Below are 27,994 nucleotides of genomic sequence, written 5' to 3'. Positions count from 1 at the left end.
TCAAGGGCAGGGGCGGAAAGAAAAAAAAGGGCACATACAGCATGTCCTCACCACTGTAGAGGGCACTTTAGACATGTTTTCTGTGTTATACAAATGACACATTATAGAGCCTTAAAAAAGACTAAGTAGACAGACTACTCACGTTAGTTTGCTGTTAGGAACAGCATCCACTGTGTGAAACTCAACGTTGGATTTCAACTGTGTGGATATCAGTGTTGGACTGTGAAGAACTCTCAGCGACATGGTTGTATGAAGGAAATAAATCCCTAGGGGTTCTGGGGGTCTTCCCCCAGAACATTTTCAATTAAGTAGATGCCATTTCCTGTATTCTGGTGCATGTTAACACCATTTCAGCACCAGATAATCCAAATGGGTTCTGTGAGATATAGTTCTGGTTCCATATAGATCAACAAAGGGCACATTTCAACAGTAATGTGTCATAGTATTTCTTGGACCTAATAGTCTTCTGGAGTTTAATGTATTCCTCTTTTGTGAAAAGTCAGCAACTAAAACAAAACATGGAGTCACTTTCCACAGAATATTCTAGCCAGGGATTGTCTTGATACCACTCCCTGTGGAATGACCACCCCTCAGTTTTTGGGAAACCGTCATCTGGCTGACAAGGTCCAATGGAGCAACAAAACTCAACAAATCTGTTAGAGTGAGCTATGCTGTGCTTTTGAACATGTGCTGGATCAGTGTGATGTTTTAATGAAGATATGAGAGCATAATTGTTATTTGTTGTTGTATCATCATCTGTTTTCTCTTGTATGTCTTCACCTTCATCATCACTTCTCTCCACATCACTGTCGTCAGTCTCTCTGTCTTCATGATCACCATTTTCCTCCATATCATCCTCATGTCCCTTTTTTCTCTTCATCACCATTTCCCTCCATATCAATATATTTCTCTTCTGTGTCTTTAACTTCTTCCCTGATTTCATCATCATTTTCCTCCTGAATATTATCATCTTATTTAACCGCTATATGCCTTGTATCCCTCGGTTCTCTGGTATCTCCGTCATCACTTTCTGTATTGTCTTTATCCGTAAGATTGAGCAAATAACAATAGTATTATACTAGTTGAATATAGTTGTACCGTATAGTATGACAAGTGGCCCAAATGTATTGTCAGATAGTAGGCCAGTGCCGTAACAGCACTGCTTAGCAATCTTTCTTGATTAGAGGAGAAAGGTCTGTGGTTGGTCAGTTCAAATGCTGGTGAATTTAAACCATGAGAACCATTTTTCTGTTCAAATTAAGTATTCTTAATCATGTTAGCCTCAAATTCTCTTTGATAATCCAAACTGGGCTGACTAACAGTGAGGAGTAGCCTATAAGCCTACCCATGATAATATGCATGGTTTACCCCCCAAAAATTGTTTGGGTAAGTATGTTTTAACGGTGGCCAGTGAACCGGTGTAGACAGACTGATGGCAGTATTACAGTTTTTCTTCAGTGGTTTGGCTCATTTCTCGAAACAGAAATTACATTTACTGTTCCATGGAATAAATTACAGCTTATTCATATCTCTAAAATTAGGTAGCCTAAACGTATCTAGCCTTCACAAAATTCAGGAAATCTGCTTTGCAGGAATGACTGCATTATCTATTTTTACTGCAAAGTGTATCATAATAAAGACTAGCACTATATTCACAGTTTATAATGCTCACCCAGCTCTGTTCTACGTAGCAGATCATCACACTGGTCCCTTTCTTCCTCTCAACTCTCCCTCTCAACTAGCTGCTAGCATTAGCTGCTTGCCTACTCAATAGAATGACTAACAAGACTTTTTGTCTAACTTGCTTTCCATTAGCTTTCTGTCTTTCAAGTTGAACTTGCAAGCTGAAGTTTAAAAAGCATTTTCAAGAGGACATTTTTAAAAATAATCTCAGAAGCTTAGCCCAGTGGGTAGTCAAGTTAAACCAGGCGGAAAATGGCTCCCCGGCTCCCCTGCCCCCCCTCCTGTGCACGCCACAGGGTATAGTGGTCTTCCAATGATTAGCAAGCATAAGCTACCAAAGCTGGTTAACGTAGCATCTAAGGTGGTTGGGGTACTGCTGCCACAGCTGCAACATATATATATGTGTGTTTATGTGTGTGTATATATGTATGTATATATATATATATATATATATATATATATATATATATATATATATATATATATAGACACACACACACGAGGTCTGTTAGAAAAGTATCTGACTTTTTTTTTTTTTTTTGAAAAACCTGATGGATTTTGCATGAGCACTTGCATGAGCCAACCTTGAACCTTCGTGCGCATGCGTGAGTTTTTCCCGCCTGTCGATTGCGTCAGTTGCTGGCAGGCAGCATTTGCGTGAGGTGGTGTGTAGTTATCTTGGCAGATTTTTATTGCAAGGAAAATGACAGAATGACTGGAGCAGCGCTACTGCATCAAATTTTGCCAGAAACTGGGCGACAGCCAGGTGGAAACCATTCTGAAGATTCAGACAGCTTTCGGTGACGATGCTATGGGCATCACACAAATTAAGGAGTGGTACAACCGGTTTAAAGACGGCTGCAATCAGGTCCCATCTTATCTTAGGGACCTCATAGTACCATATCACCCCAATAGAGCGCTTCGCTCTCAGACTGCAGGCTTACTTGTAGTTCCTAGGGTTTGTAAGAGTAGAATGGGAGGCAGAGCCTTCAGCTTTCAGGCTCCTCTCCTGTGGAACCAGCTCCCAATTCGGATCAGGGAGACAGACAACGTCTCTACTTTTAAGATTAGGCTTAAAACTTTCCTTTTTGCTAAAGCTTATAGTTAGGGCTGGATCAGGTGACCCTGAACCACCCTGAACCTTAGTTATGCTGCTATAGACTTAGACTGCTGGGGGGTTCCCATGATGCACTGAGTATTTCTTTCTCTTTTTGCTCTGTATGCACCACTCTGCATTTAATCATTAGTGATTGATCTCTGCTCCCCTCCACAGCATGTCTTTTTCCTGGTTCTCTCCCTCAGCCCCAGCCAGTCCCAGCAGAAGACTGCCCCTCCCTGAGCCTGGTTCTGCTGGAGGTTTCTTCCTTTTAAAAGGGAGTTTTTCCTTCCCACTGTCGCCAAGTGCTTGCTCACAGGGGGTCGTTTTGACCGTTGGGGTTTTTCCGTAATTACTGTATGGCTTTGCCTTACAATATAAAGCGCCTTGGGGCAACTGTTTGTTGTGATTTGGCGCTATATAAATAAAATTGATTTGATTTGATTTGCACAATGGTGGAGAGTGAGCCACGCTCCGGTCGGCCATCAACATGCCGAAATGACCAGGTCATTGCCCAAGTGAACGCTGTTGTGATGCGGGACCGTCGTGTGACTATCAGAGAAATTGCGGAAGAGGTGGACATCAGCACTTTTTCACATTCCGTTGTGAACGAAGATTTGGGCATGAAGAGAGTGGCGGCGAAATTCATGCCGAAGCTGCTGATGGCGGAGCAAAAGCAACTTTGTGTTGAAGTCTCACAGGACATGCTGGACTCCACAAAAAGTGACCCCGACTTCATGAACACCATAATCACTGGTGATGAGTCCTGGGTGTACGGGTACGACCCGGAAACCAAATTCCAGTCGTCACAGTGGAAGCATTCCACGTCACCAAGACCAAAGAAGGCTCGGCAAGTGCGCAGCAACGTCAGAGTGATGCTGACTGTTTTCTTTGACTCCCGTGGTGTGGTACACCATGACTACGCACCACAGGGTCAAACGATCACCAAGGAGTACTACAGGGATGTCCTCCATCGCCTGCGTGCAAGAGACCGGAGTTGTGGTCAACAGGTGCCTCCATCACGACAATGCTCCAGTACATTCCTCGTACTTAATTCAGACTTTTTTGATGAAAAACCAGATGCCTGTGGTTCAACAGGCTCCTTACTCTCCTGATATGGCCCCTTGCGATTTCTGGCTGTTCCCCAAACTCAAGAGGCCATTGAAAGGAATGCAATTTGAGACAAGAGAGGACATTATGGCTGCAACGACAGCAGAACTAAACTCCATTTCAAAAGAGGCTTTCTCAGAATGCTTCCAACAGTGGCGGCACCGCTGGGAGAAGTATGTGGAGTCCCAAGGAGACTACTTTGAGGGTGATTAGGTTTCCAACGCTCCAGGTATGCCAGTTTTTTTTTTTCCCCGGCCAAAGGTCAGATACTTTTCTAACAGACCTAATGTGTGTGTATATATATATATATATATATATATATATAATAAACGGGTCGGGGTAAGACTAACCAAATTTTGAACTGACCTGAGCACCCACTCTTTGGGGAGTTTAATTTGCTCCACTCAGATCTAAGAATTAAGTCTTTTATTTTTTATAGACTTTTATAGCCTTATTTTTTATAGACTTTGTCTCTCTGTCAGTCTCTCCTTCTCAATTTCAGTGGAGCTTTATTGATATGGGAGACATACAATAGTGTTCAGATTAATAGTAGTGCTGTGTGACTAAAAAGATTAATCCAGGTTTTGAGTATATTTCTTATTGTTACATGGGAAACAAGGTGCCAGTAGATTCAGTAGATTCTCACAAATCCAACAAGACCAAGCATTCATGATATGCACACTCTTAAGGCTATGAAATTGGGCTATTAGTAAAAAAAAAAAGTAGAAAAGGGGGTGTTCACAATAATAGTAGTGTGGCATTCAGTCAGTGAGTTTGTCAATTTTGTGGAACAAACAGGTGGGAATCAGGTGTCCCCTATTTAAGGATGAAGCCAGCACCTGTTGAACATGCTTTTCTCTTTGAAAGCCTGAGGAAAATGGGACGTTCAAGACATTGTTCAGAAGAACAGCGTAGTTTGAATAAAAAGTTGATTGGAGAGGGGAAAACTTATACGCAGGTGCAAAAAATTATAGGCTGTTCATCTACAATGATCTCCAATGCTTTAAAATGGACAAAAAAAAACAGAGAAGCGTGGAAGAAAATGGAAAACAACCATCAAACTGGATAGAAGAATAACCAGAATGGCAAAGGCTCACTCATTGATCAGCTCCAGGATGATCAAAGACAGTCTGGAGTTACCTGTAAGTGCTGTGACAGTTAGAAGACACCTGTGTGAAGCTAATTTATTTGCAAGAATCCCCCGCAAAGTCCCTCTGTTAAATAAAAGACATGTGCAGAAGAGGTTACAATTTGCCAAAGAACGCATCAACTGGCCTAAAGAGAAATGGAGGAATATTTTGTGGACTGATGAGAGTAAAATTGTTCTTTTGGGGTCCAAGGGCCCCAGACAGTTTGTGAGATGACCCCCAAACTCTGAATTCAAGCCACAGTTCACAGTGAAGACAGTGAAGCATGGTGGTGCAAGCATCATGATATGGGCATGTTTCTCCTACTGTGGTGTTGGGCCTATATCACATACCAGGTATCATGGATCAGTTTGGATATGTCAAAATACTTGAAGAGGTCATGTTGCCTTATGCTGAAGAGGACATGCCCTTGAAATGTGTTGTGAAAGTGTAGTGACACGGACCCACAACAGGGGGCGCAAATGAACGGCCAATAGATGAGCCAAAAGGTAACAATTTAATGTTGTGAAATGTGCACAACGAACATACAGACAATCTCAGAATATAATTACAGTCAATCCACAAAGGTGACGTGTGGGCAGGCTCGAGGATAGAAGACGTCTGTCCTGAGAAGAGCCGGAACCACACGATTTCCACCGCCACAGAACCTGGTGAATACTGGAGCCGCCAAGTCCCGAATTCCCAGGTGATCACCGTCCCCGACTGTCAGATCTGGTACTGCTGGCGAGAACAAAGACAGTCAAGTGTGGGTGTGTGTACACCCAGTAACAACAGCGGTGGGAATGCCACCTCCACCTCTCACTCTATAACTTGCAGAGTACTGTAGATTCCTCAGGGGAAAAGAGTGCCTTCTAGCGCTCTCTCAGTTTCCACTGAAGAGGGACCGGTACTCCTGCAAACACTCACAATATACAGATATAGATAAACACAAATGGCTGAGGATATTACCTCCAATGAAGTATGATATCTTGGCAACGAGGTGGAGATGACGTCTGGTCTTTATGGAGTGAGAGGACGTTGAGTAGATGGGTGACAGCTGTCAAGAGGTAATGAGTGACAGCTGTCACCCCCGGCTGCGTCCATGGCGGCAGCGCCCTCTCGTGCCTGAAGCCCGCACTTCAGGCAGGGCGCCCTCTGATGGTGGGCCAGCAGTACCTCCTCTTCTGGCGGCCCACACACAACAAAATGGGTGTTTCAACAAGACAATGACCCCAAGCACACTAGTAAACATGCAAAATCTTGGTTCCAAACCAACAAAATTAATGCCTCGCAGATGTGAAGAAATCATGAAAAACTGTGGTTATACAACCAAATACGAGTTTAGTGATTCACAGGATTGCTAAAAAAGCAGTTTGAACATAATAGTTTTGAGTTTGTAGCGTCAACAGTAGATGGTACTATTATTGTGAACACTGCCTTTTCTACTTTTTTTTACTAATAGCTCAATTTCATAGCCTTAAGAGTGTGCATATCATGAATGCTTGGTCTTGTTGGATTTGTGAGAATCTACTGAATCTACTGGTACCTTGTTTCCCATGTAACAATAAGAAATATACTCAAAACCTGGATTAATCTTTTTAGTCACATAGCACTACTGTTATTCTGAACAGTACTGTATGTTTACATTGTCAAAACAAGTGTTACAGAGTAAAAATTAAAAATTAACTCCTGTCTCTGTCTGTCTCTTTCTTTATCTCTCCCTCTCTCTGTCTGTCTCTGTCTGTCTTTCTCCCTCTGTCTCTGTCTGTCTCTCGCTCCCTCTCTCTCTTTCTCTCTCCAGCTCGCTTTCTCTTTCTCTGTCTCTCTTGCTGTTTTTGTGCTGCGCAAACTTCAAACTTTTTGGAAACACAAAGCCTTTCAACTGTAAAATAAATGCATCATCAGTGATGTTCACGTGCAGGATTTTAATGGAGACTTTTTCCCTTTCAGTGGACAGAATCCCTGTTCAACTCTTTCTTGGCTGCACACTGAGCTGGCGTTTCACAGCCTCGAGACAGTGAAGGGGCTAACTTTTTAGCACACATTTTCAGCAACAATTCAGTTAATTTTGCAGAGAATCTTTGCTCAATGAACAGACAATTTGAACCCGAGAGCCGGGCAGAAACTTTCCACTAACCACAGCTAGAACACTGTGGAAGAGAGCTGTCTCAAACAGCTCGGCTTCAAAAACCTCCCCTCCACCTGCTCGGCAGCAAACAACAGCAGTTGAGAGGATTCACAATGGCTCTTCTCCGGTATCGGAAAATGTCGCGGGTTGGATCGGTATTTTCTGATACATGAATTACGCCGGTATCGGAAACCGATCCCGATATCAGATCGAATCAGTCGCAACCTTATAAATAAATTGAAACTTGAACGTGAATATGAAGGTGAGCACAGGCTGATGCGGAGGAAGATGGAACTAACAAGATTGTAAGGTAGTGGCAGTGGATCGAATCAGATGGTGATCTGTAACATAAATTTGGAGGTGACAAAGAGAGCTGAGAGAGGACAAGTGAGACAGGTGCTGTGGTAAAGAAATGTCAGATGACTGGACAAGTACTGCAGAAATGGTGAGAGAGCTAGCTCAATAGGTACTGGATGTGACAACTGGACAGCGAAAGGAGGACAAGGAGACTTGGCTGTGGAATGGAGAAGTGTCGTGGTGAGCTGTACCTGAATTTGAACTTGAGTGATAAAGAATGCAGATGGATATGTGCTGACAAGCGAGGAGAGTATGTTCACAAGGTGGAGGGAATATGAGTACTTGCAAGAGCTGGGAAATGATGAAACTGAGAGGTAGACATCAGTGGGATGATGTGGAGGGAGATAATTAGGGGGTGTGGGGGTTTAGAGGGGATGAAATGGGGACGTAAGGAAAGAGGATGATAAATATAAAGGTAGTTGTCCCAGATGACATACCGGTGGTGGGGTGAAGATATTTAGCAGCCATTGCTATGCTAAGATGAGAGGTAAAGGTATGTGAGCAACATTATGGTGTCATGCTGAGAAAGAGCGCTGTAGATGTATTGTTTGATTTCAGAGTGTTGATGAAGAAGCACAGAGAAGGCTAGAAGGAGTTTCATTGTGTTTTTGGATTCAAGACTTGTTATGAAGTGCTGAGAGAGGAGATGTGTTGTATGAGGAAGTCAGGAGTGGTAGAGAAGTATGTTATGATGGTGCTGGATATGTGTATGATGACAGCGTGACAGTGGTAAGATGTGCGGTTCTTTGTGGGGGTGCGATTAAGTCAAGGATCGACTCTGAGCCCATTCTTGTCTGCGATGGTGATGGACAAATTCACAAATTCAATGAGACAGGAGTCTTTATGGATTATAATGTTTGCAGATGACCTTGTGATCTGTAGTGACAATTGGGAGCAGGTTGAGTTGAATCTTGACAAGTGGTCTCGAGAGAGGGGGAATGAAACTTAGTCAGAGCAAGATGTGTGAATGCTAAGGAGAATTACAGAATGGTGAGTCGCATGGAGTAGATGTGGTGATACTTGAATTCACCTGTTAAGATTTTAAAGAAAACCTCAAGCAGTCAATAGCAAAGCTGGGTCTGGGTCATCACTTTGTCTTCCAACACAACAGTGACCCTAAACATACATTGCACCTGGTGAAGAACTGCCGCCAGAAGACCAAGGTGAATGTTGCGACCACTTCACACATAACATGAAGTTGGGTGAAAGAAGCAGAAACCGGCTGAAAAAGGGTGATAAAACCGAATTGGTGAACCAAGAAAAATTCCAGCCGCTGTTGGGAGGGACACACAGTTAGACAGGCGTGAATGATCCCGCAGTGACGGTTTTGTGCTCGCTTGTGTGCGTGTGTATGAACACAGTGCGAGGACTTGAGAGATGTGGCACCACATTGCACTCACACAGCAGCAGCAACAGTCACATGCTGGACATATGTGCATAAGTCACCAAAAATCTGTAAGCACAAAAGAATGAGAGAGCACAGAAAATTATGAGAACAAATGTAAGACAATCATGTTACTGGTAATGATTCTGTTCTCACTGTAAAAACAAAAAACACACACACACCAAAAAAAACAAATAATGTTTAATATTTAATTCCTGTTATAAAGAGTGGACAATACAAGAAATATCTTCCTGCTGTTACATTATGTACATGAACCATGGACATGGACGTAAACAAGGAAGTAATTTACTGACATGAATGAAGCCAAGTGCTCATATCATATCAGCTGCTCTGCGTGTCCAGCTGTCCAGTGTGCACTGAGTTTGCTGATGACAGTGTTGCAAAGGTGAGTTTTATTTATTACCATGTGAGGAAAGCCCACTGAAGCATGCGCATCGCGGTTGTGCGTTGTGAGGGGATGTCCTGCATGCCACGATATATGTTCACCAGCTGTGCATAGCGATGATCCAGCAATCAGGTGCAGCTTTGACTGCATGCCCATTGCCGTGCTTGCTGAGACGTGGTTGGGGCAATCCAGCTTGTTTTTATTTTCCCCATGTCATCATCGTTTGCAGACACAGGTGCAGCACCGTGCCTTGCACATGGGTGATTGGACAATATGTATTCCCCAGCTTTGCATTGCTCTTATGCTGCGGCTGCGATGCAGAGTGGCTCAAGCTGCAGGAATGCAGCACTGGCTGTGGGCGGTGGTCAGGTCCCTCTTGATTTCGAATGACATCCAACTCATGATGTGATTACGTGGCACCCATGGTCCCCTGACAAATGCATAACTGTAGTGGGTGTGTGCACGTGTGATCATGTCAATCAATATGGACATCACATCATCGACAAGCAACATGCCCACCTCTCCATTGCAGCAACGCGCTCACGACTCCAGGCTGTGGGGCAATTGAGTTGGCGACACTCATATTTCTGTGAGGCTGTCAGTCAGGCTGGCACATGACAGACAGACTGGCACATGACAGACAGACTGTGTGGACATTGCGATTGTGTGTCACGTGATGAACGGACCATATGGATGTCATGTGCATGCCCGGTCAGATGGCACGCTGGCGCTGTAACATGCAGCCAGGCTGGATTTTTATTCATATCTATGTTGTTGTGTCATGGACATGACAGCTGTGTCTGCTGCACTGACAGCAATCACACTGCACTTCACCCACCATGCGAGCCTTCGCAACCTCAGCTGCACCTCAATAGGCTCGTGGTGGGGACGGTGTGGACACACCGCACACTCGCATGCCATTTGTGTTGGGGGCTAACACCACACACTCGCATGCCATTTGTGTTGCTGGGGAGCAGCACACTCTTACACCATTTGTTTTGCTCGGAAACAGCACACACACAGCACACTTAGAAAATGTGGGGCCATTCATACAGCCAGCTCGAAAGTGGTCTGTCTGCTTTCTGCTTTTGTGCTGGCTGCTTGACTGGCCCTGCCTTTTCTACATGCCCCGCGAGTGATGTTGGATGTTCATGTGTGGCACCTGGACTCTGGCCGACAAGAGTGAGTTGAATGGCCACTCGTCCAACATTCGCTGTCATTCAGCCACTGCTGTGAAGGCTGCCTTGAAAAACTGTGTGTGCGTGTATGTAAGTTTGTACCATATCACTGCTTTAATCATGTGTTCTTATTTCTTTGTCACATCAGTCTGACTTCAAGCAAAGAAATGGAAACAACACCAAACACAAAGTTTTCATTCCCCATCTCTTTTTGCAGTGATGCCAGGGTATCTTATGCTTTTTGAAAAAAGAATGTCCACATGTGTGTTGTGGATCTGGAGAAGGCGTTCGACCGTGTCCCTCGGGGCACCCTGTGGGGAGTGCTCCGGGAGTACGGGGTCGGGGGTCCTTTGCTAAGGGCTATCCGGTCCCTGTACGACTGCAGCAGGAGCTTGGTTTGCATTGCCGGTAGTAAGTCAAACCTGTTTCCAGTGCACGTTGGCCTCCGCCAGGGCTGCCCTTTGTCACCGGTTCTGTTCATTATTTTTATGGACAGAATTTCTAGGCGCAGCCAGGGTGTAGAGGGGGTCTGGTTTGGGAACCACAGAATCTCGTCTCTGCTGTTTGCGGACGATGTGGTTCTGTTGGCTTTGTCAAATCAGGACCTTCAGCGTGCACTGGGGCGGTTTGCAGCCGAGTGTGAAGCATCTGGGATGAAAATCAGCACCTCCAAATCTGAGGCTATGGTTCTTGACCGGAAAAAGGTGCTTTGCCCTCTTCAGGTCGGTGGGGTGTCCTTGCCTCAAGTGGAGGAGTTTAAGTATCTCGGGGTCTTGTTCACGAGTGAGGGACGGATGGAGCGTGAGATCGATAGACGGATCGGTGCAGCATCTGCAGTGATGCGGTAGCTGTATCGGACCATCGTGGTGAAGAGAGAGCTGAGTAGGGGGGCAAAGCTCTCGATTTACCGATCGATCTACATTCCGATCCTCACCTATGGTCATGAGATTTGGCTCATGACCGAAAGAACGAGATCGCAAGTACAAGCGGCCGAGATGAGTTTCCTCCGCAGGGTGGCTGGGCGCTCCCTTAGAGATAGGGTGAGGAGCTCGGTCACTCGGGAGGAGCTCGGAGTAGAGCCGCTGCTCCTCCACGTCGAAAGGAGTCAGTTGAGCTGGCTCGGGCATCTTTTCCGGATGCCCCCTTGACGCCTCGCTGGAGAGGTGTTCCGGGCACGTCCAATTGGGAGGAGGCCCCGGGGAAGACCCAGGACATGCTGGAGGGACTGTATCTCTCGGCTGGCTTGGGAACGCCTTGGGGTTCCCCCGGAGGAGCTGGGGGAGGTGTGTGTGGATCGGGAGGTCTGGGCGGCTTTGCTTGAGCTGCTGCCCCCGCGACCCGACTCCGGATAAAGCAGAAGAAAATGGATGGATGGATGGATGAATTCTATAACATGTGAAATATGTTACCCCGTAACGTGATAACTAAGCATGATACATGGTGCAAACTATTCCTTTTTGAAACCCCATTAACTCAACCACTAATTTGCATCACCTTTGAACAAAATAGGAGCAACTCTAACTTTTGACCCCTGTACAAACTGAAATGGAACTTTGTCACCATTCTTGTTGTTTTTAACCCATAACTCCAGAGAATTCAGTCATAGATTGTCCAAACTATACCTTTTTGGAATCTTTACAATCATGCAAATAATGTGGTATAATTTTCAATATGACTGGAGCATTTTTATATTTTGACCCCTATGTAATTCTTCAATTGACCCCTACGTGGCTGCCTATTGAAAATTCAAGTCGCTTGTCGGTTTTTTCAAAAGAGTAATATCTAAGGTGTACTTTTGCCAAATTTGGTGCTTGTGTCACCATTTGAAGGATTCCTCTGTAAATTTTCTGTAATCTGCTGCACTATAGTTCAAGATACGCTGGGCTTCATCAGCTTAATTAAAAAGTAATGATCCAGTGTTACCAATCAAGTCCCTTCTGTGGCTCATTTTAATTTCATGCCTAAAACATAATTCAGTAATTTTCTGTCTTATTTGGGGGGATTAAAAAGAATATGAGAAAACTAAGACCAAGACTGTAAGTGGGGAAAATGACATCAACCCATTGCATGTACAGGAACCCTTACTCCTCTGAGGCCACGTAATACTTCTTCCCAGGGAATAGCTTCAGTCACTGATTCATTAATTCATTAATACATCCTGTACTTGTGCCTTTTGCATATCTTGTATTTGTCCCTAGCTGCACAGGGTTTAGACACAGTGTGTCCTGAGAGAGCAGCAGTGAAGCTATGAAGATTAGTAGAATGAAATGGGGTTTTTTTTGTCTCCCAACACTGCTGATATCAGACAAGCAGAGAAACCCTTCTCACCCAAGCATGGGCTTTGCAGGAAATCTAAGAGAGCCGATTCTTGTTCTCAAAGTGCTGCTTCTGTTCCTGTGTGTGTTTGTTAGGGGGGTTCTTCTTTTCATGTCAAACTTGAAACGGGAGATGAGGCTTATTTGGGATATCCCTGGCTTGCCTCAGAATTGAGGATGTCACTGGAGAAGCAGTGTTGTATAGTAACGAAGTAAAAATACTTCACTACTGTACTTAAGTACCTTTTGGGAGACTTTGTACTTTACTTGAGTTTTTTAAATTCAGCTTACTTTCACTTTTACTTCACTACATTTCCGACCAGAGCCGGCCCAAGGCATACTCCAACTACGCGGTCGCTTAGGGCCTCCACGCCACCAGGGGGCCCAGAGAGCACCGAGACGTTGTGATAAAAAAGTAAATATATACATGAAATTAAAATAATATTGAATAATTTAAACGAAATTGTATTACACCCGAAAAAAATAAATTCATTTTGACAGAATACCAATACTAGGTTAATTGATGCCTCCTGTTGGCTGCTGCCACCGTTGGGCAAATTTAGATGCACCGCTTGGGTCAGGTGGTCGATGACTAATCGTGAGGAATGAAGTGAGTGCAAGTCATGTCTCAGAAAAGAAATTGTAGAAATTGGAAGACGAGAAAAAACAACAAGACAAAGGTAGGTTTGCATGTCCAATATTACAATTTTTGTTGTCATTATTTGCGAAATGCTCCGTTCGTTTAGTGTAAAGTGCTTTAGGTGTCTTAAAGTCAGAGGCGATTGCTCTAAGACTGCAAGGGAAGCTCAGTTTCCCCTAAAATGTCAAAAAATAAGTGATCAAATATATACTGTTGTGTGTACATGTCATTGACTAAATATGCGCTACAATGCGCTCAACTTTTGTTCAGAATCAGCTTCTTATCACTGGTAATGACGCGGCTTTTCTCTCACTCAAACCCGCAGCTTCACAGCGCTTTAAACAGTGTGGACGCTGAGCGTCCACAGACTTCAATAGCGACACAAAGCATGCAGCGAAACGAGACGGGTCATTGGATAAATGCTGGGCTTTGTCCCGCCCATCGGACGCTCAGCGTCTCTGGGGATCTATGGGGCAGTGGGCTGGCCTCGGCCGACGCTCAGCTTCTGCATGATGATTGGATGATCTGTCTAAGGCTGAATCCCTTTTTGATTGACAGCGAAATGAGCGAATCAGCGATCTTTTGGTGTAAACATCCGTGGGAGCATTTTCAGTCTGTTCTGAGTTGAACCGGAGACTTTCCTAATCCTCTTAGCGGCATTTTCTTTGTTAAAAACGACTAGAGACAAATTGAGCTTCTATTTCTGGTGTTTTTTTGTTTTGTTTTTTTGTAGCTGCTTGTGTTTGGAGACTGACTTCTATCATTCTTTCTGACTTCTATCGCAGTTTCTGTCCCTACCAAGCAGCGGGTGCTGCTGAGCTCCTCCACCGTCACAAAGCACTCACAGGCGGACAAACTTCACACTAGCCTTGCGCCAGTCCCAGCTAGCGAGCTAGCTAGGTAGCAAGCTGCACATAATGGCAGACAATTTGAATGTTGTGGACCGGATTTTGGCGAAGCCATTTGATAGTCTTCCTTACAAAGAAAAACTTAGAGTTAAACAGCAGGGCAGATCAACTCCTCAGATTAACTTGGTGCAAAAGGTGGGGAAAAGTAGCTCAGCTCTCAATGGTTTGCAGGCCAAAGTTAAAGCAATAGCCCCCAGTGCAATGTTTGTGCATTGTTATGCACAAACATTGCTGTTATGTTGTCGATTTCTATGTTCATTTTGGAGATTATTTAGGTATTGTATTTATTATTTAAGTATTTAATTTTGATTACAACTTTATTTTTCTGTAAGATCATGTGAATGTCATTTGATTCTATTTTGTGTTTGGATATTGAACATTTTGCACACCATTGCACATCTGAAAGAAATTAAACTATTTAACGTGTTTACTATAAATGCAGTCTTCTGCCTGCAGATGTTACTTTCAAATAGCTAAATTAATGAGCCATACTTATACATCATTCTGTATGTAGAAGTTAATTAAAACATATTTATGAGTTTGCTACCCCTTTAAGGTTAAAAACAAGAATGACACCTGTATGATGTAAGATAATTACAAATAATGCTAATGATTGTGGGTCCGTTACACACATAACAGTGTAGCCTATGGAATAATGAGGCATCTGGTGCTGAGGTGATGGTAGGGGGGCCCCCAAATGAAATTCTGCTTAAGGCCCCATAAAGGCTTGGGCTGGCCCTGTTTCCGACCTTAATTGCATACATTTACTCCGATACATTTTCTATGCGCCATGCCATTACTCGTTACAAAAAAAAACACACGAAAAAAGTTGTGTTTTCACCCACAGACATCACTGATTACTACTGCAATGAACTCAGGCCGATTTGTCATGAGGCATGTCCGATAGGCTTGTTTGCAGTTGTGCACTTGTTTATCAGGAAAATGAACATTTCTCTACATTGATTACAGACCTGCAGCGGGTGTGTAATCAACTTTTCTGCCGCGCAGCTTTGCTTTGAACCTTGAACCAATCGAAGCAGTGATTCGCAGGTCGAAGCAGTGCTTCGATTTATAATTCGTGGATTGATTGCTATATTTCACTTTATCCTAATTTTTCCCAGCTAAAACCCCAAATAGCATATGTCTGTGAGTAATATTTAATATTTTTTTATGTTAAACCGACCTGTTATGGTCTTCTGAAACAGTTGATAGATGTATTTTATAACTTAAAAACGGGACCGATGCTAATGCATTAGCATGTCTATGGCATTTTCAATGTTAAGTTAGCATTAAGCTGTTCGCATCAGCATGTTTGTGTTGATTTGTTTTCTGTATAATTAATGGCTCAGCGTTCGTTGTCGTAAAAGAGTCAAATTGTATTTATTTATTTTTATTCATATATTATAGCAACAATAATAACAGTCTACATAATAGACAATCCATGAAGTAGTTTTGACATAATCAAGATCATATCAAGATGGCGCCTGTGTTTTTCGCCGTCGCTGCTGTCCGCATACCTGTTGTGTGTGTGTTGTTGATTGTCATCCTGCTGGTCTACAATGGTCTTGCTGCTCGTTGTGTGTATGACCGTCAGGCTTTGCTCAATATCCGAGCTTCTATGGAGAACTATGGGGCTTCATTCTCGTCTTCTTTTGGTGATGAGCTCTTTCGGTGGCCTCCGTTTGTGCCGTTAGCTGGCGATGCTAGCGCCAATCAGCGCTACAGGAGCTCCCACGGACGCAGACGAAGGCGGGGGAGAAGAGCCAAGTGTGCAGGTGAGGCTGAGGCAGTTCTGGAAACGAAAAAGACTTTCATTTTGAATGATTATATTCGCTCCAAGGACCTGGAATTTTTGTTTCTAACTGAAACCTGGCAGAGGGAAATGGAACAGGCCCCCCTCATTGAACTCTGTCCCAAAAATTTCTGATTCTTCAGCTCGCCGCGTTTGTGTGGACGTGGTGGAGGACTTGCTGCAGTCTGTAGGAGCAGCTTTGTGTGTCGACGTGCGAGTTCAGAATCGTTTCCATCTTTTGAATCACTGATTTTAAAAGTTGGGAGAACTAATCCTTTTTATTGTGTTTTAATATATCGTCCACCTGGTCAATGCACTTCCTTCCTCAAGGAGTTTAGTGACTTTTTATCTACAACTCTCAAGCTGTCCAGACTTTTAATTGTTGGTGATTTTAATTTCCATGTTGATGATGCTTCTGATAAATCTGCTGCTAAATTCATCAGTCTGATGGAATCTTTCAACTTGATCCAACACGTGTCTGGCCCCACACACAGCAAAGGTCATGTTTTAGATCTTGTTTTTACTCTGGGTCTTAATATTGAGTCTATTTATTCTGAGGATATTTTTATTTCTGATCATGTTTGTATTCTTTTTAATTTGTTTCTTAATCTGGATTGTCCGTCTGCTCCTCCTGTGATCTGCTCTCGCATTTTTAATCATTTTACTGCAGATGTATTTTCTGCTGCTTTTAACCTTGATGAGTTGTTTAGTTCAGATGATGTTGATATTTTAGTTAATTCTTTTAATCATCATTGTCTCTCAATTTTGGACCGAGTGGCTCCTTTTAAAACCAGACACGCCCCTCTGAATAACTCCTCCCCCTGAATGAATGACAGTATTCGTAGTGTTAAGAGATCATGTCAGAAAGTGAAGCGGTTGTGGAAATCTACAAAGCTCCAGGTCCACCTCCTTCATTTAAAGGAGCTTTTAATCTCTTTTAATAATATGGTGAAAGATGCGAGGGCTGCTTATTTTTCCACTTTAATTTCTAACAGCCGGTTTAACAGTTTGACACAATCAGAGACATTGTTACACCTGCATCTCCTGCTGCTATCATTCAGTCAAATGAAGACTGTGACAATTTTTTGTCCTTTTTTATCAGCAAAATTCGTGATATCAGGGCAAATATTAATCCCTCTCTTTCTTCTTCTGTTCCCTATCTTACCCGGCCATCAGTTCTGGATAGTTTTAAACCTATATCACTGAAAGAGCTCACTGGTCTGGTGGACAGATTGAAACCTTCCTCCTGCCCACTTGATATCGTTCCTACCTCCTTTTTTAAAAAGGTCTTCCATTCTATTGGCCCAGTTGTCTTATTGATAATAAACAGATCACTGCTTTCCGGCTATGTCCCTCAGTATTTTAAACAGGCAATTATTCACCCTCTTTTAAAAAAGCCTAATGCTGATCCTTCACTCCTTCAAAATTTTAGACCTTTTAGAAATAAAAGGCAACTTTGAATTGCCTTTTATTTCTAAAGTCTTAGAGAAAGTGGTGGCCAAACAGGTGGTGGTGGCACCTAAAATGTGGAATGCATTGCCTTTGGAACTACGCTCCGTGGACTCTGTTGAAACATTTAAAGTGAAGCTAAAGACCCTTTTGTATAGGCTGTCTTTTATCTAGTTTTTATGGTTTTATGTTTCTGCTGTTTTTAATTTCTCTGTTCTTAGAAATCACAAAGTGCTTCACATATCTTGAAAGGTGCTATATAAATAAGCCTTACTTACTTACAATAATAGTCAATAATAATAGACTAATAATGTTACAATACAATTTTAGAGAAAGAGACAAAAAACCTAATGAAACAAAACACAACAGAAAGGATAAAACCATGTAACCTTATAAATAAACCTTACTTACTTTGAATAATAGTCAATAATAATAGACTAATAATGTTACAATACAATTTTAGAGAAAGAGACAAAAAACCTAATGAAACAAAACACAACAGAAAGGATAAAACCATGTAACCTTATAAATAAACCTTACTTACTTACAATAATAGTCAATAATAATAGACTAATAATGTTACAATACAATTTTAGAGAAAGAGACAAAAAACCTAATGAAACAAAACACAACAGAAAAGATAAAACCATGTAACAATCAAAATAAATAAATACATATAGAAATAAATAACTGTTTCATGTGAACACCTAGTAAGTAGCCTACTCTCGTTTAGGTTTTGAAACCTTGTTTCTGAAGTGTTTTTGTGTGATGTGCACAATTTTCAGTATTTTGACTAATACTGCCAGTCATTTACAAGCCTAGATAAACTTTTATTTTAAAAAAATCTGTCCGTTTTTGATTATTAACATTTACTTGTACTTTTACTTTCAAAACTTGAGTACATTTAGTTGTACATTACTTGTCATACTTAAGTACAATACATACTAGATACTTTAAGACTTTTACTTGAGTAGCATTTCAATCAGTGACTTGAACTTCTACCAAAGTCATTTTTTAATGGGTATCTGTACTTTTACTTAAGTGTGATTTTCCGGTACTTTATACAACACTGTGGAGAAGAAAGGTTTTCCTGGTGAGCCATAAACTGGACCATGAACTATAGAAAATAGATGAGTTTTAAGATTTCCTTTAAAAGTTGCAACTGAAGGGGACTTTGTAATGTCAACAGGCAGCACAGTAGGCAAAAACTGTAAAGACTAAAGGCTACATTCACACATGCATTCTGCAGTGTTGTGTGGATGTATGGCCATATTATTTTATATTTACAATATATCCACTGTGCAGCAATAAGAAAATAACAGCTTGCTTCTCTGATGTAGCCTCATGGTGGAAATTTTCTGTCTCACTAACAACCACACCTGCTTCTAATTAATCATCAGTCCAGCATCCTCTAACTCAGAGGTCTGAAACTCAGTTAATTGGTGAAATCGCCTGGTGGAGTGGGCCGTTGCAAAGAAAACCTGCACCTCTAGCGCTGCAGCTATCGATTATTTTAGTAATCGAGTCTTATATCAATTATTCTGGTGATTAATCGAGTAATCGGATAAAAAGTACTTTTGCGTTTTAAAACATTAACAGTCCAGGGCTCTCCCTAAGTAATGGCAACAATGTCACTGCGTCATCACGGAGATTGTCAAATTTAGTGTATCCCTTTCTGTTTTCCTGGGTAATTATTTATTTTTTCACATCTTTACAAGTTTTGGATCTTTCCTGGTGTCAGGAGCTCAGCCAAAGTCTTGTCATTTTGCTGAAATGGCGATGGGTTGTGGCTTTCTGTTTTTTGTTTTCCCCAACTTGTAAAATTTAACCATTTTTATTTAGTTATTTATTAAGGTGGTGGACTGGGTCCCTGCATTAATTTCTTTTTAAAACTCTCTCTGCGATTCAGTCAATGCATTTCATTTTCAGCTGGAGGTTGAACATGCAAGCCTCACAGTCACTGTTTTTTATTATTATTATTTTATTTGAGTTACTGTGTTTGTGAAGCGTTGTGTGTTGCCCAAAAAAGCAAAAATTAAAAAGCGAAACACTCATTGCAAGTCTAAGCAAAACACAGAAGAAAGAGTGGACTTCTTCCAGAGACTGTCTGTGGTCGGGACGGAGCTGTGTGAAGCAGTGCTGAGCCGCTCACACCAGGCAGAGAGAGGCAGCAGCTGGCCGTCACGCATAGAGCGGCCAGCGGACGAAACTGTGTTTTTAAAAAAAGAAAACAAACACACTGCTTTGCTTTCAGTGCACAGTAAGCTATTTCAGATGATCAGCGTGGACCGTCTTTTTCCTAAAAGGCTTTATTTCACTCTGTTTGTTGCGTTGGAAAACTGTAGCTTTTGTGCTAATTTGATTAGTGCATGCTGTAGTATTCTTCTGTTTGTTTTTCTGGGGACATTACAGCACCACACACAGGCCTGGCATATGTACTACAACGTTAAACGAAGCTTCGAGGCACAGAATTTGCCTTGAACATTTTTTGTAATTGAATTAAACAAATTACTCGACTAATTGTTTCAGCCCTACCTGCACCCTCTTGGCCCTTTCCGGAATCGGACCTCTGCTCTAACTATTCAGCAGGTGACAGACATGTCTGTGGGATATTGGATAAACAAAACCAAAATTGCTTTTTGAATTGACCTGGTGCATCAAAGTTCACTGGATTTCAAAGACTTTGTCATCATTATTTGCCCTTTGGTGAGTTACTGTATAAGATGATAATGTTCATTCTTTTTGATTATTATGTTAACAAATTGAATGACGTGGATCTTTATTACTCACTGCATTTCATTGTTATTGAGTGGTGTTATGATAAGTGTACTTGTAGAGTTCAACAGTGACTGCCCACTTTTTTAAGGGCTCTGGTTCTAGAAGAAAAAAATCCCATCCCATGGGGGAGGTGATGGTCTAGTGTGCTTCAGACCAGAGAATCCTCGGTTCGAAACCCAGGCAGACCGGAAAATCACTAAGGGCCCTTGGGCAAGGTCCTGTTGTGGATTTTCTTGCTTGTGGATCCTTTTCCAGTAGTTTAATGTGGTGAGCAAACTCAAAAGACTCAAAGACTGACAGGAAACGGACTTCAAGTTCAGATGTCGTCTTAAAAAGATGCCTTTCCTGAACAGAGAGTTGCTATGACAGCACTGGACATCCTGCAGCAACCTTCCCCATGGAGTTGCATGCAGGACGTCCTGACACAGTGTCCCACCTATGTTTTTAAGCCTGTTCTCGGCCCTCACCCAGATGGGTGGGCCTTGCCCTGTGTGTGGTTCAGTAGAGCTATGTGATTGGTTGGAAAGTGTTGCATTTGGGTGTGTGGGTGTGTGTGTGTATGTATGTGTATATATATATATATATATATATATATATATATATATATATATATATATATATATATATATATATATATATATATATAAAATGTGTGTGTGTGTGTGTGTATACAGTAGTGTTCAGAATAATCAATCAATCAATCAATCAATCAACTTTTTTCTTGTATAGCGCCAAATCACAACAAACAGTTGCCCCAAGGCACATAGCACTACAATAATAGTAGTGCTATGTGACTAAAAAGATGAATCCAGGTTTTGAGTATATTTCTTATTGTTACATGGGAAACAAGGTACCAGTAGATTCAGTAGATTCTCACAAATCCAACAAGACCAAGCATTCATGATATGCACACTCTTAAGGCTATGAAATTGGGCTGTTAGTAAAAAAAAAGTAGAAAAGGGGGTGTTCACAATAATGGTAGCATCTGCTGTTGATGCTACAAACTCAAAACTGTTATGTTCAAACTGCTTTTTTAGCAATTCTGTGAATCACTAAAGTAGTATTTAGTTGTATAACCACAGTTTTTCATGATTTCTTCACATCTGTGAAGCATTAATTTTGTTGGTTTGGAACCAAGATTTTGCTCGTTTACTAGTATGCTTGGGGTCATTGTCTTGTTGAAACACCCATTTCATGGGCATGTCCTCTTCAGCATAAGGCAACATGCCCTCTTCAAGTATTTTGACATATCCAAACTGATCCATGATACCTGGTATGCGATATATAGGCCCAACACCATAGTAGGAGAAACATGCCCATATCATGATGCATGCACCACAAATTCAAATTCAAATTTATTAATTTATATAGCGCCAATTCACAACGAACTCGTCTCAAGGCACTTCACACAACATAAAACAACAACAAAAAAAAACTGAATTAAAAATTTAAAACACAATAAAAAGATGACCATAAAAGAATACAAGAATAAAAACACATCATAACACTAATGATAAAACAGGGAAAACAAATGAGTCTTTAAACGTGACTTAAAAGTCTCCACAGTATCAGACTGCCGAATGTGTGCCGGGAGATCGTTCCACAGGGCTGGAGCATGGTAGGAGAAAGCTGTGTGACTGGCAGACTTTTTATTCACCCTGGGAACACACAGAAGTCCTGCACCCTGAGAACGCAGGGCCCGAGCCGGTACATAGGGGCTTACCAGGTCAGCCAGATAGGGAGGTGCAAGTCCATGAACAATTTTATAAACTAATAACAGTACTTTAAAATCCGATCTTGCAGCAACTGGAAGCCAGTGCAGGGACGCCAAAACGGGCGTAATGTGGTCAAACTTTCTGCTTTGTGTCAAAAGTCTGGCAGCAGCATTTTGAACCAGTTGAAGACCCCTAATCCTGGACTGCGGTAAGCCAGAAAATAGAGCATTACAGTAGTCCAATCTAGAAGAGACAAATGCATGAATCAAAGTCTCAGCATCAGCCATAGACAGGATGGGACGAAGCTTCGCTATATTTCGCAAATAGAAGAAAGCAGTCCTCATAATGTCTCTAATGTGGAGATCAAAGGACAACGTAGGATCAAAAATTACTCCAAGGTTCCTCACTTTATCCGTATGATGTATAACACACGAACCTAAGCTAAGTGCTAGCTGATCAAATTGATGCCGATACCTCTCTGGACCAAGAACCATAACTTCAGTCTTATCAGAATTTAAAAGTAGGAAGTTACTAGACATCCAACTTCTTACTGATACAAGGCAATCTTCCAAAGATTTTATGTGAATGAGATTACCAGCAGTTATTGGCATGTACAATTGAGTGTCATCAGCATAGCAATGAAAGGGAATCCCAAAGCGCCGCAATATCTTCCCAAGGGGTGCTACATAAAGGGAAAAAAGCAGGGGGCCTAAAACGGATCCCTGCGGAACCCCAAACTTCATGTCCCTACGATCGGAGGAGGTGCCGTTACACAATACACAGTAAGAACAACTGGACAGGTATGATGTCAACCATGCAAGAGCAGTTCCAGCAATCCCAAAGTGATTCTCCAGCCTATTGAGTAAAATATGATGATCCACAGTATCAAACGCAGCACTAAGATACAACAGCACCAACACTGTAGCAGTATCTGAGTCCATTGCTCGCAAAAGGTCATTCACTACTTTAGTAAGTGCTGTCTCTGTGGAGTGATATTTTCTAAAAGCAGACTGCAGTGGCTCAAAAAGATTATTCTCAGTGAGGTAGTCCACGAGCTGTCACAAAACCACTTTTTCCAGGATTTTAGAACAGAATGATAGATTTGATATCGGCCTATAATTTTTCAATACACTAGGGTCGAGATTGGATTTCTTAAGTAATGGTTTAATCACTGCAGACTTGAAACATTTAGGAACAGATCCAGAAGTTAATGAGAGATTTATAATTTTCAGCACAGTCGGTCCAAGAGTGGGCCACAGGTCCTTAAACAGTTTTTTTGGTATAGGATCAAATAAACAGGCTGTGCTTTTAGTAGACATCATGAGCTTCATCAGTGCGCCTATTGAGATACCATCAAAATCTGTAAATCTGGGTAACACCTCAGTGGGCGCATCCACCTCCATAGCAGTATGCGGTGGCTGGACCAAAGCCTGCTGAGATATGCTCAACCTAATATCCTCAATTTTCTTCTCGAAATAGTCCAAGAAGTCCTGTGCTGAAAAGGGAGAATGAATAACAGGTGGCTCTCCATGAATGAGAAATGCTACAGTTTCAAACAAAAACTTTGAATTATGCTTGTTTTTATTGATCAAATCAAATCAATTTTATTTATATAGCGCCAAATCACAACAAACAGTTGCCCCAAGGCGCTTTATATTGCAAGGCAAAGCCATACAATAATTACGGAAAAACCCCAACGGTCAAAACAACCCCCTGTGAGCAAGCACAGTGGGAAGGAAAAACTCCCTTTTAACAGGAAGAAACCTCCAGCAGAACCAGGCTCAGGGAGGGGCAGTCTTCTGCTGGGACTGGTTGGGGCTGAGGGAGAGAATCAGGAAAAAGACATGCTGTGGAGGGGAGCAGAGATCAATCACTAATGATTAAATGCAGAGTGGTGCATACAGAGCAAAAAGAGAAAGAAACACACAGTGCATCATGGGAACCCCCTGGCAGTCTAAGTCTATAGCAGCATAAATAAGGGATGGTTCAGGGTCACCTGATCCAGCCCTAACTATAAGCTTTAGCAAAAAGGAAAGTTTTAAGCCTAATCTTAAAAGTAGAGAGGGTGTCTGTCTCCCTGATCCGAATTGGGAGCTGGTTCCACAGGAGAGGAGCTTGAAAGCTGAAGGCTCTGCCTCCCATTCTACTCTTAAAAAAAAAAAAAAATTCAAATCAGAATAATAGGCACGCTTTGTAGCCAGTAGTGCATGCTTATAATCTAAGACAGCATCACACCATGCAAGGTGGAACACCTCTAATTTAGAACTATGCCATTTCCGTTCCAAACCTCGAGCCTTCTGCCTAAGGTCAAGCAAGTAACCATTGAACCAAGGCGACTGCGCCCTGGGAAGGTGTGGCCTTAAAAGAGGAGGCGCAACCTTATCCAGTGTAGCCTTGAGCGCTGAATTCAAGCCATCCGCAAGACTATCCACTGATTGAACATTCTCCAAACCTGAAGCCAAGATTTCAGGCATTCTGGCTTCGAGTTCAGTCATAGTTGAGGGATTAATGCATCGCCGCAGAGACAGACAAGGCTTTCGGTCCACTAAACGCGGCAACATAAATGCACACCTAATAAATGAGTGGTCAGAGACCACCGAGGCAAAATGTCAATGTTCGTGATAGCAAGGCCACGTGTGAGAACCAAATCAAGGGTATTTCCACTAATGTGCGTTGAATCCTGAATGCATTGCTGGAATCCCAACGCATCCACAAGTTCCATAAATAACTTGCAAAGGGGATCAGAGGGCTTATTTATATGAATGTTAAAGTCACCAATAATCAAAATGTTGTTCGCACTAGCTGACACCACCATGCTTCACTGTCTTCACTGTGAACTGTGGCTTGAATTCAGAGTTTGGGGGTCGTCTCACAAACTGTCTGTGGCCCTTGGACCCAAAAAGAACAATTTTACTCTCATCAGTCCACAAAGGGACTTTGTGGGGGATTCTTGCAAATAAATTAGCTTCACACAGGTGTCTTCTAACTGTCACAGCACTTACAGGTAACTCCAGACTGTCTTTGATCATCCTGGAGCTGATCAATGGGTGAGCCTTTGCCATTCTGGTTATTCTTCTATCCAGTTTGATGGTTGTTTTCCGTTTTCTTCCACGCTTCTCTGTTTTTTTTTTTTGTCCATTTTAAAGCATTGGAGATCATTGTAGATGAACAGCCTATAAGTTTTTGCACCTGCGTATAAGTTTTCCCCTCTCCAATCAACTTTTTATTCAAACTACGCTGTTCTTCTGAACAATGTCTTGAACGTCCCATTTTCCTCAGGCTTTCAAAGAGAAAAGCATGTTCAACAGGTGCTGGCTTCATCCTTAAATAGGGGACACCTGATTCCCACCTGTTTGTTCCACAAAATTGACGAACTCACTGACTGAATGCCACACTACTATTATTGTGAACACCCCCTTTTCTACTTTTTTTTTTTTACTAATAGCCCAATTTCATAGCCTTAAGAGTGTGCATATCATGAATGCTTGGTCTTGTTGGATTTGTGAGAATCTACTGAATCTACTGGTACCTTGTTTCCCATGTAACTATACTCAAAACCTGGATTAATCTTTTTAGTCACATTGCACTACTATTATTATGAACACTACTGTGTATATATATATATATATATATATATATAGATATATATAGATATATATCTATATATATATCCGAGGTCTATTAGATAATAAACCGACCCTTTTTTTTTTAACTATATGGATTTGAATGACGTGCGATTACACCAATCATGCTTGAAACCTCGTGCGCATGCGTGAGTTTTTTCACGCGTGTCGGTGACGTCATTTCCCTGTGGGCAGTCCTTGAGTGACATGTGGTCCCACCCTCTCGGCTGAATTCCTTTGTTTCACACGCTGCTCGAGACGGCGCGCGTTGCTTTATCAACATTTTTTCTGGACCTGTGAGGAATATCTGAGTGGACACTATTCGAGAAATTAAGCTGGTTTTCGGTGAAAAGTTTAACGGCTGATGAGAGATTATGGGGTGTTTCTGTCGCTGTAAGGACTTCCCACAGAGCAGGACGTCGTGCAGCGCTTCCAGGCGCCGTCGTCGGCCTGTTTCGACCTGAAAACATCCTAATTTAAGGCTTAATTCACCCAGGACGTCGTGAGAGAACAGAGAAGATTCAGAAGAGGCCGGCATGAGGACTTTATGCGGACAGTCCACTGTTTAAGGACATTTTTTAATGAAAGACGTGCGCGCAAATTCGCCGGGTCGTTTCCGTGACGTCTTGGCAAATCTGTGTGCGCCGCGACAGGAAAAACACCTCCGTGTTGAAAACAATTTGTAAAATTCAGGCGGCTTTTGATGGCTGTCAACAAGTGAGTAACTGAGAAATTGTTTAACAGCTTGGGCATGTTCCAACTTGCCCGTTAAGGTTTCCAACGGAGGTGTTTTTCCTGTCGTGACCCCCCACAGTCGGGTCCGGCCCGACATGCGACTCTGCCCGCACGTTCTTTCAATAACAAAATGTCCGTTTACAATAGAATGTCCGAATAAACTCCTCATGCCGACTTCTTCTGAAAGTTCTCTGTTCTCTGACGACTTCCTGGATCAACAGAGCCTGAAATGTGGAAGTTTTCAACTTGAAACGGCGAGACGCTGCCGCCTAGAAGCGCAGATTGCCGTCAGGCGCCGTGGGCCGTCCTTACGGCGACACTACCAGACCAAAATCTCTCATCAGCCGTTAAAATTTTTACCGAAAACCAGCTGAATTTATCGAATGGTGTCCACTCAGTTGTGCCTTAGTTTTGAAAAAATTTTGATCAAACAAAGCAGCAGTCTCTGAGCCATTCCTAAACAATGAAAAAATCGATGAGAGGGTGGGTGACTCCTCACTCAAAGACTGCCCACAGGCGAATGACGTAACCGACAGGCGTGAAAAAACTCTTGCATGCCCACGAGGGTTCAAGCATGTCTGATGTAATCACACATGATTCAAATCCATATGGTTTTTGAAAAAAATAATAAGGTCGGATACTTTTCTAATAGACCTCGTATATATATATACATATTCTATTTCTACCTCATTTCTTATGTCTCGTACTGTTACAAGTATTATTATTATTGCTTATCCTTGCACACGCTGTTTGATGAATATTTTCCTCTACTTGCACCCATCTTGTGTGTTTTTAAGAGCTGACGTAACATGTGAATTTCTCCTCTGTGAGATCAATAAAGTTTATCTTTATTTGACATTTATATGTCAGTGATCTGCTCGCATTATTTATCTGAATGGTATGTGTCATATCAAAACTGTGTTCTGTCTGTAAGGCGTGATAAGAACAGTATGCATCATGACGCCTGTCGCCCCAGAGGACACATGAAGTTATCAAATGGTCCGAGGACAAGATCATGGGACATACTGTCCAACAGTCCTTAATCCCCTAGTTGGTCCTGGTGTGTAGTGAGCGCCTTGCATGGCAGCACCCTGACATCGGTGTGTATGAGTATGATTGGGTGAATATGAGGCATAATTGTAACATGCTTTGAGCTTCTGGTGCAGATGGAAACGCACTGTATAAATGCAGTCCATTTACCATTCATTTTATCATTGGCATTTCAGAAAGTCCTTATTCAAACCTTTTTAAGCCTTGAACCAAGCCAATTAGCTGCGAAATGAATCATGATCATAAAAAGATTTGTGATTCAAGAAAATAAAGGAAAAAAGGGGTAAAGGCACAGGTGTGTGTGTGTGTGTGTGTGTGTGTGTGTGTGTGTGTGTGTGTGTGTGTGTGTGTGTGTGTGTGTGTGTGTGTGTATAATTACATTTAAGCAGGAAGTACATTCTTATCCCATAACACATTGCAACTCCAACTTTCCCAGTCTTCTTCTCAACCTTCTTCGAATGCTTGATACTAAACCTCGCCATCATAATGCCCATGGGCACCAGGTAGCCGGGAACTTGCA

At 42.2% G+C, this 27,994-nt stretch overlaps 1 protein-coding gene and 1 long non-coding RNA gene across 3 annotated transcripts in view; one reads left to right on the top strand and one right to left on the bottom strand.

The window, feature by feature from the left end:
• Positions 1-27,994, top strand: part of LOC117525236 (FERM domain-containing protein 5-like) — a 333,800-nt gene that overhangs the window by 64,900 nt on the left and 240,906 nt on the right. The gene's annotated exons all lie outside the window — the stretch shown is intronic.
• Positions 3-22,828, bottom strand: LOC117525295. Its single transcript, XR_004565009.1, has 4 exons — positions 22,818-22,828; positions 12,499-12,503; positions 567-572; positions 3-80 (listed from the first exon to the last, which is right to left on the bottom strand). It is a non-coding gene; the product is annotated as an uncharacterized LOC117525295 (long non-coding RNA).

This window comes from Thalassophryne amazonica, chromosome 2 (assembly GCF_902500255.1).
Source record: "Thalassophryne amazonica chromosome 2, fThaAma1.1, whole genome shotgun sequence".
NCBI classification, from domain to species: Eukaryota; Metazoa; Chordata; class Actinopteri; order Batrachoidiformes; family Batrachoididae; genus Thalassophryne; species Thalassophryne amazonica.
The sequence above is the reverse complement of the archived record's forward strand: the minus strand, read 5'-3'. Positions and strand labels throughout refer to the sequence as shown.